The following is a 14271-nucleotide window of genomic DNA, read 5'->3' as shown; positions in this document are numbered from 1 at the left end:
TTTATTTTGGTTGTTTGCATACTTTGCTGTTCCTGTTTATCTTTGTCATAAATCGGACATCACAGCCCCTTAAAGGATTACGAGAGAGGGCGCTCCCTCGTCCACTCTGTAAGGTATCTACCTGCGTTTAATCCCTGAGAGTGTTACCAGCGCCACTCGTAGCTAAGGCGGCGAGTGTGAAACACTATTTTTGCCAGAAAGCGTCACGAGGCAGAACGAATCCCTTGCTATGAAAGTGCGAAAGAAGAATAGTTCGAGAGACTCAGTCATTTGTTAGAAAACCAACAGCCAATTAAGCCAAATAAAACATTGGGGACATTATTTGTTGCTTTATTTAAATGCGATGTAATAATTATAACCCATATGCAAAGGAATCCAAGTAGACGAAAAAACACCCTTTCCATCGGTGGGATCTGAACCCGCAACCTTATAATTACGGCGACGATTTGCGCTTGCTAACACTCCCAGGGATCAAGCTCACGTAAATACCCAACAAAGTGGACGATGGAGCGCCCTCCGTCGTAGCTTAATTGTTGAGCATCAGACGCGTAATGCGAAAGTTGTGGGTTCGAATCCCACCGAAAGAAAGTGTGCTTTTTCGTCCCATTTAAGTCCTTTCAATTTAGGTCATATTCATTATACTACAGTTAAAACGATCAACAAATAACGTACCTATGCTTTCCTTGGCTTGATTGTTGGCTTTCTACGAGCCCCTAGAACAATTCTTCTTTCCTCTTAAAGAATGCGGGTCGAAGAAGCTAGGGAGGAAATTTTCCTTTAAAAGTAAATTCTTGGGTTTTACGCGCCAGAACCACGAAATGATTATGAAGCATGCTGAGTGTGGGATATCAGCTTTAGTTTTGACTAACTTGATGGAAACATGTCATGGCATTCCGGCTACAAGAGAACTGCAGGCCGGTCTAGGAAAGACCATGCCGTTAAAGAAGTGATGTCACCAAATTCTGAGGCTATAAAAAGCCTGCTGTAGGCTTTCTCTGTAAGCAAGGACGCTCAGCACGAAGTATTGCACGCAGCATACGTTTAGAATATATTTTAATTCACTTCCAAAGTCTGTATAAACGCTCATTCTCGCAATCGAGACCCATCGCTAGCGCGACTGACACCGACGTCACTGTGTAGGAAGCGTAACGAAAGTTTTAGTGACGTCACACCACATTAGAGTGACGTGCAATGAGCGGTGACCTACACCTCCGCTGCACCGGGCCAGTCAAGAGAGCATCAGGCCATCCGCTGCGAACTGCTCATTTTTTCTGAGCTTATTGCCGAAGTAGCCAATCTTGCTCGCGTTTTGCAAAGTGCTTCGCGTGAATAATTTTTCATTACAACACATAGCATACAGGTAATCGTTGGCGACGATAAAACCGTTTTTATGATGTTTAAAATCATTTGAGGACTTTTCAGAACCGGCCTGAACACGAGCTTTTCTATTACTCTTCCAATGATGTCGATATTAGTGCTGTGAAGCTCAAGTGAAAAAAAAAAACTGGGTCGGGAACACACTTGTACGCATTACAGTGAAAGAGCGTCAGCGATTACAATTACCTTTTAAAAAAAACTAACGGATTACCGAGAAAAAACTGAAAGCTAATCGATTACTCAACAAGGTGAGGTACCGGGTTATTTGGTTTTGCATAATTGTTAAACTGTGGTAAAGTTACAGGTACATATTTTTAGGGAGGACGCACATAACAAAAGCATGAAAAGCGCAATCTTTCAACTCGATTTGTTGAAAAGGCATAAAGTTGTATGAACACGAGCAAACGGGTGCAAAAGGGAGCTCTTTAAATATTTTTTTTCTTATTTTTAAATACTTCTTTTTTTGCGTCTTGTTTATTATTTTATTCCCGCGTGTCTTTGCTCTAGCTCTCTCTCTCTCTCTCTCTCTCTCTATATATATATATATATATATATATATATATATATATTCTTGCCGTGCGTAATACGCAGTCTCAGTGCCACGTCCTATCACGACGAAACGAATTTTCACGCACGTCGCAAATGTTAGGGCACATTCGGAAAATTTTCACAGCAAATATTGGGATGTGTGGAACGAAAACGGAAAAGTGAAATTTGTGACCGGGACGGAATGTCCAACGAGACGGAATGTCCAACTGAGACTGAATGTCCAACGAGACTGTATGTCTAACGAGACTGAATGTCCAACCGAGACGGAATGTCCAACGAGACTGTATGTCCAACGAGACTGAATGTCCAACCGAGACGGAATGTCCAACGAGACGAAATGTCCAACGAGACTGAATGTCCACTATTGGACATTCAGTCTCGTTGTACATTCCGTCTCGTTGGACATTCAGGCCGCAAGCGTAAGTTAATGTACCAGGTAGATTTCGTGCCCCCCTCTTAGGTGACTAGGGGGGGGGGGGGGCGGCCGCCCCCTCCCCGTGCGCACGCCTATGCCAGTAGCCCTTGGGCCTTGGCGGCGTTTTCAGCTAGAGCATAATTCCATATCACAGCTAGGGAATCCACGTCTGTTTCATTATTTGCAAAAGGCTGATGCTGCCATTCTCTACGGAGTCTGCTGAACTTCACGCTGAAAACCGAAACTGAAGCCTGAAAGCCCTTCAGTAACGCTCAGTGCGACCCCATTGTTTCCGTCACAATACCGGGTGAGCAGTGGCGCAGCAAGAAATTTTTTTCGGGGGGCAGGGGGGCCTCAATTACCTTTTATGTGTGTTCGTGCGTGAGTTTGTATGTATGCGTGTATATATACGCATGAAAATTTTGATAGTTTTGGGAGGGGGGGGATTCGAACTGCCCTTCCCCTCCTGGCAACACCAGTCAGGGCGAGGGCAAGCGCGGTATCTCGTAACCATGCTATTGGAAACTTGTACAACGAACCGAAAAATATAGTAAAGCATTTAATTCTGCTGTCGACACCAACGACAGACAGCTGAGCTATAGCTGGTCGGGATTCATCATGAAAGAAAAGCGGGCTGACAGTCACGACAACACAGACGCCGACTATCAGCTCAGTTGATGGTCAGCGTTTGTGTTGTCGGCACTGGGTACATTTTAGTAAAAAAAAAGGAGCTCATTTTCTTAACCCCTCATAATTTTACTAAAACATGTTTCACACGGGCCCGTAAATAGAACATATGGGCTAAATGTCCAAAAATTTTCAGACCAGGTTTCATTTTCTATTCAAGTTCAGCTAATTTATATTCATAAATCAGAGCGAGAGAGAGAGAGAGATACAACTTTATTTACTGAAATTAGTCATTTCACAAGGAGGTGACGTTCAGGCGCTGTCTGACGGCCACCTCTTCAGGACATTTTATTGCCCGGAGTTGGTCTCCAGGATGGCGTTGCGGAGGATTTCGCCTTATCTGTGATTTGAAAAAGAAAGGTGATAAGGAAGTGAAAATTAAAGGCGCAGTGGTAAGCGACTCGAGCTGCATACCGCATGATCATGGTGTGCAGATGGCACTACGTTAATAGCAGGAAGTACGAAGGACTTCGAAACCCGCCTTCTGAATGGGGAAAGAAGCGAGAACAAAACATAGAATAAAGTTAATACAACAGGTGAAGGATATATTTAAACAAAGAACTGAACGATGGGTTGTCGAGCACTATGACGTTGTTAGATTCGACATCGATAAAGGTAACAGTTCCACTTTTTTTTTTTTAACAGCGGAGATGTTAAAGCTTTTCGTTGCGCCGGGTAGAGCGAACAGAAATGAACCGGCACGCGGTCGCTTCATCCTCACCTTCATATTCTGCTTCGTCCCCGCAAAAAGTGCACCAATTTTTCCGGCTGTGAAATACAATAACTATGATGGGAGAGTATATTACGACGCTAAAATCACGTAACATCAAAAGTCACCCTACAACGGGAAATCTGGGAAATGGAAAGCTACCTCAGACCCATAGGGCTAAAATGCTCGCCGGAAAAGTCAGAGATGCTATTCATAAGCAAGAAGTAGGTCAATATCCAGCTCCTGGCCAACGACACCCCGGTCCCGAAGGGTGGACAAGATCAGTATGCTGCGTGTGTAGATACAAGAAAATGGGAGAAACACCGAAACAATAAACAGACCAGAAGTCGCAACGAACCAAACTTGCAGGTTTCTCAGACGGATATCAAGCAAAAAAAAAAAAAAAACGCCAGGCCTGCGCTGAAACCGCAGCACAGTCACAGCGAAAGCTGGAGGAGCGGCGTTTCTAAAGCACCGTTGTAAGCTCTCTTGGGGCTACTAATACAAGTGCACTAGCAAGGTACCCACTACGCCATAAATCACAATTTTTGTGAAGTTCGGAAGCACCTACTAAGCCATTATCCGTCATTCTGCGGAGAAGCAAGGCACCAGCTACACGTCTGTAAGCATTATGTGGACTTTGTTGACGCGACGACTGATGACGATGAAAAATTATGGCTCAACACTTTGTAATGGGTTGGAAGCTTTAAATGGCCCACCAGTTATGTAATTTGCATTAGGTGACGCCCAGTCGCTATGTCCCTCTCCCGCCATGCTGTATAGCAGAAGTTGACGTGGGAGAGTGAGGTGTGGGGGGGGGGGGCGAAGAACTTTACTGAGACCCCGAGTAAATGCATCATGCGCTTATGGGCTTCCTTGGCAACCAATCCAAGTGCACTTGCGAGGAACCCACTATGCTATAAATCATTGTAATTTTTGAGAAGTAGGAAAGCAGGCATAATGCCATTTTTCGTCACTCTACGCAGAGCCGTGGTACCTGCTAAACGCATGTAAGGCATTATGCGCACTTTGTTGATGCTGTACTGATGACGATGAAGAATTATGGCGGAGCCCTTTGTAATGGATTGGAAGCATTCAACAGCCTACTCGTTGCGCAATTGGCATTGTGTGACGCCTGATTACAGAATTCGCGTTGTGCGACGCTTGGTGTTTATTTTACTCTTCTACCACGCTGTATTGCATATGTTAATGTGGTTCCTTCCCGACATGAAGCCTGTATAGGACCTTTTTGCAAACCAGTTTCATGCACCGGCATGGCTCAGAGGTTCCCCAAGGTACGAATAATCCCTCAGTGTGCCGTTTTCTTGAAGTGCTGAAAGGGCAGGAGGATGTACCAGAGTGGATTTCACGAGTGGAACTATTGTTGCGCATGCCAATGTTTTGATTGTAGTCAGCTCAGTGCTGACGGTTCATAATTGCACTGTGTAATTGTATAGCTCTACCCTTTTTTTGTGAGTATGTAAATAGTCTTGATTTGCAAGGCAATAAAGAAAAAAAAAACCGGCATGGCTCAGAGGTTGAATACTGGGCTCCCACGCAGAGGGCCAAGGTTCGAAAATCGTTCCACCCTGGAATTTTTTTCTTATTTCGTTTTTTTTTCTTATTTCGAGCGATAGTGGTTAGGGACACCGGCGGCGGCGGACAACTACGGCGCCAAAAACGGCCGGTGAAATAATCTCATAACAGCTTTCGCTGTAAAATGTGGACATGAAGCAGGCAAACCTTCTCAGTCTCGTCCACTCATTCATCAATAGCCGAATCACGTACGCTTTCCCATACTTAAAGACAATAAAGCAATGAAGGACAATGTAGACATCCTCCGCAGGAAGGGCGTCAAAACCGCCCTAGGCTTACCAGTGTGCACATCAGCCGACAAGATCCTCAACCTAGGAGTGTGAAACACTTGAGAAGAAATGTGCGAGGTGAAACTCACGGCGCAATGTCAGACTAACTGGCAGCAAAGCGGGCAGATTAATCCTTGGGAAACTTTGCTACCAGAACCAAGAATCACGAGAGGGGATAACCGCCATCGCCAAAGAAATTGCCAACAGATTACAATTACCCCCATCCCAAGAAAAATGCGCCCCGTAGACAATGAGGAACGCGGGAGAAGCAGAGTCCAAAGACTAAGCTCCCTCCTCTAAGAGGAAAGGGTAGTGTACACCGAGGCGGCAGAGTACCCAGTAGGACACTTGCAGTAGTAGTGAGTGACAAAGGCGAGCTAATCTCGAGCTGTAGCGTGAGACGCTGTTCACCATGGGAGGCAGAGACAGCGGCAATTGCCCTGGCAATCACAAATCCATCAAACAGACTGATCATCACCGATTTTATAACTACAATCAAAGCTTATGACACTGGTAAGGTGCCCAAAGAAGCCGGCAAAATTCGGCAAGCAGGCAAGGAGAACGTTCCCAACGACCTGATTAGCATAATATGGGCACCCGCCCATAGTGGACTCACAGGGAACGAGATTCCCAATGAGGTTGCCCGAGGACTCACACGCCGGGCCCCCGCGCAGGCAGACTACTCCCAGTCCAAAAAGCGAGACTTAACCACATACAGAGGAATTATAGAACACCACAGAATAAGCAGGAGAACCCTCCCTCTCCTCATAAATATCTCAAAAAGAAGGAAGAACTAATATGGCGAAAGCTGTAGACGGGTACCTTCCCGAATCCGTACATCCTCAGCAAATGGCATCCTGAGGTGCGCTCTTCCAAATGCAAAAACTCTGAAGGCGTAACGACCCTAGATCTACCTAGATGACATGCTTTGGGCTTGCCCGCGCTTTTACAATCCCGACCAAGCTACAGTGTACTTAGTACACTGTAACCAAGCCCAGCCGACGACTGCAGCGCCGCGGCGCGGTCACGGCGTGAACTATTACGAGCGCGCGAAGCTAGGTGCTTTTTCTGCTTTTTCTGACGACCGCGCGCGGCCTAGGCACCAAAATGCGCAGGCGTCCCTAGCCGTTTTAGTCCCTAGAGTGCCGCTGTGCTTCTTGTTTTGTGAACTCTCACTGCTCTCATACGTCGCATCCAAACTACTTTTTCGCCGTTATACCAGGCAGGACAAAGAATGGAGCAAACCACCAAAAATTTGCAGGTGCGTGTCGCCGGAAAAAGAAAGAAAAAAATCGGCAGATCCCACTTATCGTGGGAGTCGATGTTATGCAAAGCATTCGGCGGGTAGGTGACTGTGGCGTACCTTTTTTTCTGAGCGACACGTTACGAAATGACGCTAAAGATTTGTATAAACTTTATACGCACACATATATATGTTGAAGATCCACATATGTGTTATATAACCAGTTGTTTACGGTTGGGTAACGATGCGAATGGCAACGTGGGTATTACCAACACCACAAGCGGTAAGCTGATAAGTAGTGCTTATACGTGTCCCGAGAACGCACGCACGTTTCACGAACCCGTGTGCATGTGTGCAAGAAGTTCTTGACAGTTCTTGAAGAAGGAAATCATCAGCGTGATCAGTGAGCACCAGCAGCTGGTCATGACCTGTTATAGGATCCGGTCGTGATCGTGGTGACGACGGGTCCACGTGTAGTGAAGTATGTGGTATAGTAGAGCTGTTGGAATTCGTGGATGCCTCGGTCATTTCGTCGACACATTGTCTGTCGAAAGAGCCGGCGACATGTCGGAACCTGAAGCCACCCTTCGCGTTGGTGAGGTATAGGCCGTCGAGGCTGGTAGGCCTGGATAGTGCTACGTAGACCAACATCAGTGGATGGTGTTTGTCGTATTCGTAGACTACCTGGGCCTATGTGGCCTACGTAGCCTAGTCTACAAAGTGGCTGTCAATCAATCTGGCATCATCCTCGGTCAGCATGAGGCCATCGCCCAGCCTCGTAAGAAATGAAGAGGACACTCTGTCGTTCTGGTGGACGAGGTGCATTTTACGGTGCGGGGATGTGGATATCATATGTAACTTTCGTTAATGTATTCCTTAGGGGTCGAGCAGTGCTTCAGTATAGCCTGCTGAATCATATGAGTACAAACGTAATGTTTATTAGAGTGCTATAAAAGCGGAGCCAACACTGGAACTACAGACGTTAATCTGATATGACGCCTGTACCGTAGGAGTACACATCGTAGGAGTATAATGTAGTGTTTATGGCTTTCTTGTACAATTACATAGCCAGCACCACAGTCACAATTGACGTTGAACCGATAATACGCCTGCGTGGGCTGTTTTTCCCAACCAGTTTATAGACCTGGCGTGGCTCAGTGGTAGGATACCCGATTGCCACGCAGAATGCTTGGGTTCGATTCCTGCTGGGATCCTAATTTTCATCCTTTCCATTCGTTGAGTCAACGCTGCCGATGTTCGTTTTCCTTAACGCTCTAGCGTTTAAGTTACCAATGTCTGTTCTCGCCGTTCCTGGGTAGATATAAACTCTCAATCACCTGTGGCGCATACCCGTACACCGCGGCCCGTGGTAAACGGGTATGTGCCACACGTGTCTAGCGGAAAGAGTTTGACGACGTACGCGACACGATTTTAACGTTATTCATATCATGACCTGGCAGTCATATTCGTCAATTCCTCTTACCCTCCTATGCAAAGTTTGGTCTACACCAAGTTAAGGAGGCGATCGTGAGAGCACCCAGACGTAGGCGGCTAGATAGATAGATAGATAGATAGATAGATAGATAGATAGATACGTATATAGAAACGCTCAAAGTGCCAGAGGTTCGCTAAGAAATGCTTCGCATTTAAAAGGAAAACTTTTGGCTGGGACTCAACGCTATGCTCATTTGCCAGCGTTCGTGCATCTGGCTCAAAGTCCGCTGTTCATGGAAAAGCGTAGGCTGTTAATAAAAATGGAGAGGCAGAGCTAAGTGTCTCAGAGCTGTGTCTTCGTAATAAATTAAATGGAGCCCAGTTTCCTTTTTTACAACGTTTATTCACAGTAGCTTATCTTGTACATACTGCAGTCGGTGAAAGTGGCAGGAAGGGCCAAATTAAAACAAAAGGACATGTATGGGCAAACGAATAAAGCAAGCACAATTTGCACGTTTTTTAGTTAGCCAAGTACACACAAAAGTATGCCATTATTAACAAGACTACCATGTTTTGGAAAGGCACAAAAAGCAGTGCTTTCTGTACACTGTTGAAAGTGAATAAAACAGGAGACCACCGTTTTAAGATTAATAAAATGGTACTTTAGATAGGAGGAAGTGAAGATGACGAACGTTCTTGTACTTCGTCTTAAGCACCATGTTATTCTCTTTCATAATGCTCCAAACAATCCAATAAGCATACTGGCGACACTCACTGGTGGTGTCATGATTGCGATGGGCATTATTTGAATAATATTGGCCTCTTTTGGACCATTTTTAGCCTACAGCTATGTTTCCTGAAATACGTGTCCTCACACTGTGCATGCAATAGAGCATCTGTACAGTGCTTACAGATTGAAATTCAGCATGAAAACTGTTAGTATTACAACTGGTGTGCACAATACTTCACAATAACTACATCATGCAGTTACAGGTCTGGCTGCTGAAGGTTATGTCGGCTGTGATGTTAGTGTTCTAGTCGAAATTACGCCGATGTGACACAAAATCGAGACAATGGAAACAAAATTATATGATTTCTTAGCCCTAAATTGTCGAATTTCAATTCATGAGAACTTTACTGCGTAAATTCAGGAAAATGCGACATATCATACCACCATCTGAAAGCTATTTCGGTTATTCACAGGATGTGGTGTTTTCTGTAAATAACCAAAATTATTATCTGCAATCTCATGTATGTGCTATTACAGCATTGAAATTTTAATTCTTGAATGCTAGCTCATACTTCATGCAAATTATTCACACACAAAATATTAGGAAGAACGAGAATTATGATTGTTACCAACATTTACAGAGTGTTTGCCATGACACAGATGTCTGTTACAATCAAGGCTTCTTTTGCCGCAGGTTGCAAAGGAAAAAGGATGTAAAAGGTGGCCATGAATCTGCACATGAAGCTGGCGCACAAGCTAAGCCTCCCCTAAAGAGGTCCACTAAGCAAGCATTTTAAATATTGCTAATAAAACATTTTGTTCTGTCTTCATCTACCTAACATTTGGTCATGTTTGGTGTTCCTTTAATTTTCCTGTATCATAAAAGTGCAGCAGGCCATGGACAGAATTCAGATCATCTCCCTAAAGCATTGCATTGTGATAGCCGCTGCATAACTCTGCACTTGCTTATTTTTCATGCTCGCAAGTAGAATAGCTTGTGAAACTACTGAATGACACTACGGTATACAGTCATGGACAAAACTACGCAAGACCTTTGGTAGGCACTACTGGTCTGCTGACTTAAAGACTTTGTCACTTTCTGCAGCAATTATGCCAAGCAGTTTCCAGCTGTTATTTTCTCATTTGTTTAGATTTATTCTGTAATCTTTAATAGACCTGCATAGCTACACATGGCAGAGGTTTACTGGGAGTCACAAATCTAGAGGTTTGCAGGCATGGAATGGAACCAGCTCATGCACGATGTGGCAAATTGGATGTGGTGAATGACGTCGCAGGCAGCTCCTGAATTATTTTTGAGTTCCTCGTGTTTCATAACCTCCTACAAATACATGGTGCTCGTGCAGTTATGCATTTCAACCCCATCATAATGGAGCGGCTGTGTGTGGTCAGCGCCGTACCCAGCAATTTTTTTGGAGGTGGTTTTGTCTAGAGCGGCTAACTTTGGCAAATGGTGATCATCGCTATAAAGGCGTGTGTATATTTTAGTATCACCTGAAAATTAAAGCACGAGAATATTGGGATGGGGGGTGGAATCTGAAAGACCTCAACCAACTCCACTAGTTGCAGCCCAAGCTGAGGCCAACATTCAATCAGTTGTCCTCGTGTATAAGAGCACAACACCACAGCCTTTTAAGGTAGATCACTACCATGGGTCGGCAAAAATATTGGAACTCGCTCGGACTCACTCAAGAAAAAAATTTGTACCGAGAACTCACTCAGACTCACCAACAATTGCCCAGCCGGACTCACTCAGCCTCACGGCTTGATGAGAGTCTGAGTGAGCCGACTCATCAGTCCATTGGCATAAAATTAGCTTTTCCGATCATAGTGTGAATGCTCTTTAATGCCAATTTAATAGAACTAACAGACCAGAAACCCAAGGAAAGTATAGGGGATGTTATTTGTAGTATATATAGTGTAAGATCTGAAGAAAGGGGATTGAAGTGTCTAACAAAGAAAAAACGAACCCTTGAAATTCTCCTTCTTTCGTTCTTTAATGCCAATATCACACATAATAGGTGCTCTACGATACGCCTCTTCATCCTGTGCCATCAAATATGTGTTATGAGTGGTTCCAATCCAGTAAGGACGTTTTTATGAAATATGCGACTCACACGAGATATTTCTAACGTTTCTATCAAAAAAGTCCCAGAAAAAAGTTCGCGCGGGGAAGTCTTGGCACCCCCCTCCCCTAACTCCTGCCTCGGATCAAGAAACATTGAGATGGCGCATGAATGCTAGTGCATTGAGATATGTGTGAATAGATCTGAATGTAAAGGTAAGCTGATATAAGGCTGATAATAATGCATATAAGTGAGTGGATAGGACCTGAGGTCAGCAGTTAAAGGTGGAACTCACTCAAGAAATATATTTTGCGCTGAGGGCTCACTAGGACTCAGACAAGCCAAAATATTACTCACCTAGACACACTCAGACTTGCGACTCGATCTGAGTGAGTCGACTCATGAGTGAGTTTGCCGACGTATGATAACCATCGTCAAAAACACATCTTAAAAAATAATTTAGGGGAGGTCACGGGATCGAATCCCGGCCGCGGCGGCTGCATTTTCGAAGGAGGCGAAAATGCCGAGGCCCGTGTACTTAGATTTAGGTGCACATTAAAGAACCTCAGGTGGTCAAAAGTTCCGGAGCCCTCCACTACGGCGTCCCTCATAGTAATAAGGTCATTTTGGGATGTTAAACCCCACATAAAAAAATAAAAATAATAATTTGAGGGGGGGAGGTGCGGGGATGTTGCATTGTCACGCTCCCTGTCTATTCAAGAATATTTTAGCAAAAAATTATATTATTTAAGCTGTTAGAAAAGTTATGATCAACTTTTGAACCCCTCCTAGGCGCACATCGGAAACGGAAACTGAAAGTTACGGTTTCTTGCAGGGTGCTGCGGCGCTGCGTTGTTTACGTTGTTTGCAGTTGTGTGTTTTTTCGTACACCATTTGGAGTTCTCAAATACATTGAATGACTTTAAGGAGAAACTTATAGTGCTGCATAAAATATGCCGAAGTATAGGATGAATATTAAAGGGGCCCTGCAACACTTTTTGAGCAGGGTCAAAAAGCGCTGCCAATCGGTAGTCGAGGCTCCCGAGAACACGCGAGCCAAATATTATAGCGAAGCGAGCGGCCTGAAATTTACAATAAATTCTCAAAGTCAGCTGAAAATCGCTCCCTCTTCTCTCGACAAATGATGTATTAGTCCTCAATATATGACGCGATTGTCGGCAGTTCCACCATTGGCTGATGTTTTAATCACGATAACACCCTCATTATTACCTTAGTTGTTAATTTTGAGTTCAAAAAGTAGATAATATGCATGTTTATATTGTGTTATGCCGTTAAAACACCGAACAAACATTAATATTAGCACTTCCGGTCTCACCGACAGCTCGTCTGCTCGTAGTTGCGTGGTTGCGTTTTCTTCACCATGTGCAGTGCCGAAATTGTGAATATTTCTGTGCTTTTGACCATCGCCGGTTGCCGTTGAGAGTGGCAGCCGTTCGAGTGTTGCCTCGTCAGCTGGAAACTGCATCGTCAGCACGTTCTCACGACCAACCGAGGCAGCGGTGCAGCATTTCTCCGATAACAGCGCTGGCGCCGGCTAGCTTAGGATACCTGTGTTCGCTGTATGGCGAGGGTCCCGTTCGCTGTCTGTTGAGTATGTCATCCAGCCGTACCTCGGCGTATCCTCCCCGTAGTCTCAGGTTCCCGAGAAACCGCGACACAGCAACCAAGCAGATTCGCATTTTCAGGGTAGCTGCAGACAGCAGGGGGACGGGTCCGCGCCGGCCCGATGCCCCACGATCCTTTCTTCTAGTCTGTAGTTCTTTGTTGTCAGCCCGCACTCGCTGTGCGCCCGCATTCGAAGAGCAAACAGCATCGAAGTACCGCCACTGGGAGAAGGGTGCACGCAGCTTTGCCGTGTTGAATACGATTCAAGCGCGAGCAGTGCGAAGAGGCGGTGTATCGGAGTGTGGGTCGAAACCCATCTCAGCTGTCGTTCGTTCCAAACGCGCACGCACGTTTGCGTCCATGGTTGGCAGAGCGATGAAAACACTACGGCAGTTCGAGGCGCACACCCAACATTACCAAACGGACTCGCAGTTTTCAAGCACGCGCGATACATGGTGCCATGGGCTCCGCCGCTCGACGACGACCGCGCGAGCCGACCGGAAGTGGCGCCACAGACCACGTGGTTGCGCCGATACGCCAGAGAGAAAAAAATGAAAAAAAAAATCACAGCATATCCACGGAGTGAATGATGATGAGTGGGCGAAGCTGCGGAGGTTCATCGGTAAACCGTGAATCTTCCGTGAATTCTGCCCAGTACATCATCACCGACGTGAGATCGGGCGCGTTTATACTAAAGGTTCGATGAGTTATGACGACTTGCAGCTCACTTTAATTTTACATGTACGCTGTGAATTTTCATTGTTTAGAAAACCATTGCTTTAGAAAACATCTGGCGTCTTTCGTTAAGCAGCTGGCGTCTTTTCGTTTTGCTTTAGAAACATCTGGCGTTCTTTCGTTTTGCTTTTACAAAACATCTGGCGTCTTTCGTTGGTTTATTTCATCGATCAACGGCGTTTTGAACAAAATTTTTATTGTTTAATCACGCACAGGAGAAATCTCACCAGGCACTACCTTGGAGGTAAACAATGGATGCTAATGGGAATGAGAGACAGAAGAAGTCGGCTTTTAGCTAACACTTACACTTCTACTTCTTCTAACGTTTCCTACTGGAACATGCCAATGGCTACTAATGGGGAATGAGAGACGGAAGAATTCGGCATTTAGTTAACGCGCACGCTGCGAATTTTTTATTGTTCAACAACGCACAGGAAAAATCTCCCACCGGCACCACCTTGGAGGTCAAGCGTAAGACTGGTTACGCACTACGACTACTACGACTACTACGACTACGACTACGAGGGACGAACGGGTGCCGCCTTAAGGAGCTTCGCCCCTAAAAAATGCCGCCGGCGCTGACGTCGCCTCCTTGCACCTCCGCCCTCCCTCCCTCCCTTCACGCCGCGCGCAGCTTTCCGCGCGCTCGCTGCGTTGAGTTGAGGGAGAAAGCTGCGGAACGTGATCTCTATAATTTGGTAACACCACTTAGACTTGACGGATTCGAAAAATTTTTGCGGCATATGACTCGTGAAGAGTCATACGTCAATAATGAGACTATTCCAATATAACTAAGAAAGGTGTTGCAGGGCCCCTT

This window comes from Rhipicephalus sanguineus, chromosome 3, assembly GCF_013339695.2.
Source record: "Rhipicephalus sanguineus isolate Rsan-2018 chromosome 3, BIME_Rsan_1.4, whole genome shotgun sequence".
Classification (NCBI taxonomy): Eukaryota; Metazoa; Arthropoda; class Arachnida; order Ixodida; family Ixodidae; genus Rhipicephalus; species Rhipicephalus sanguineus.
This window is presented reverse-complemented; position numbering follows the sequence as displayed.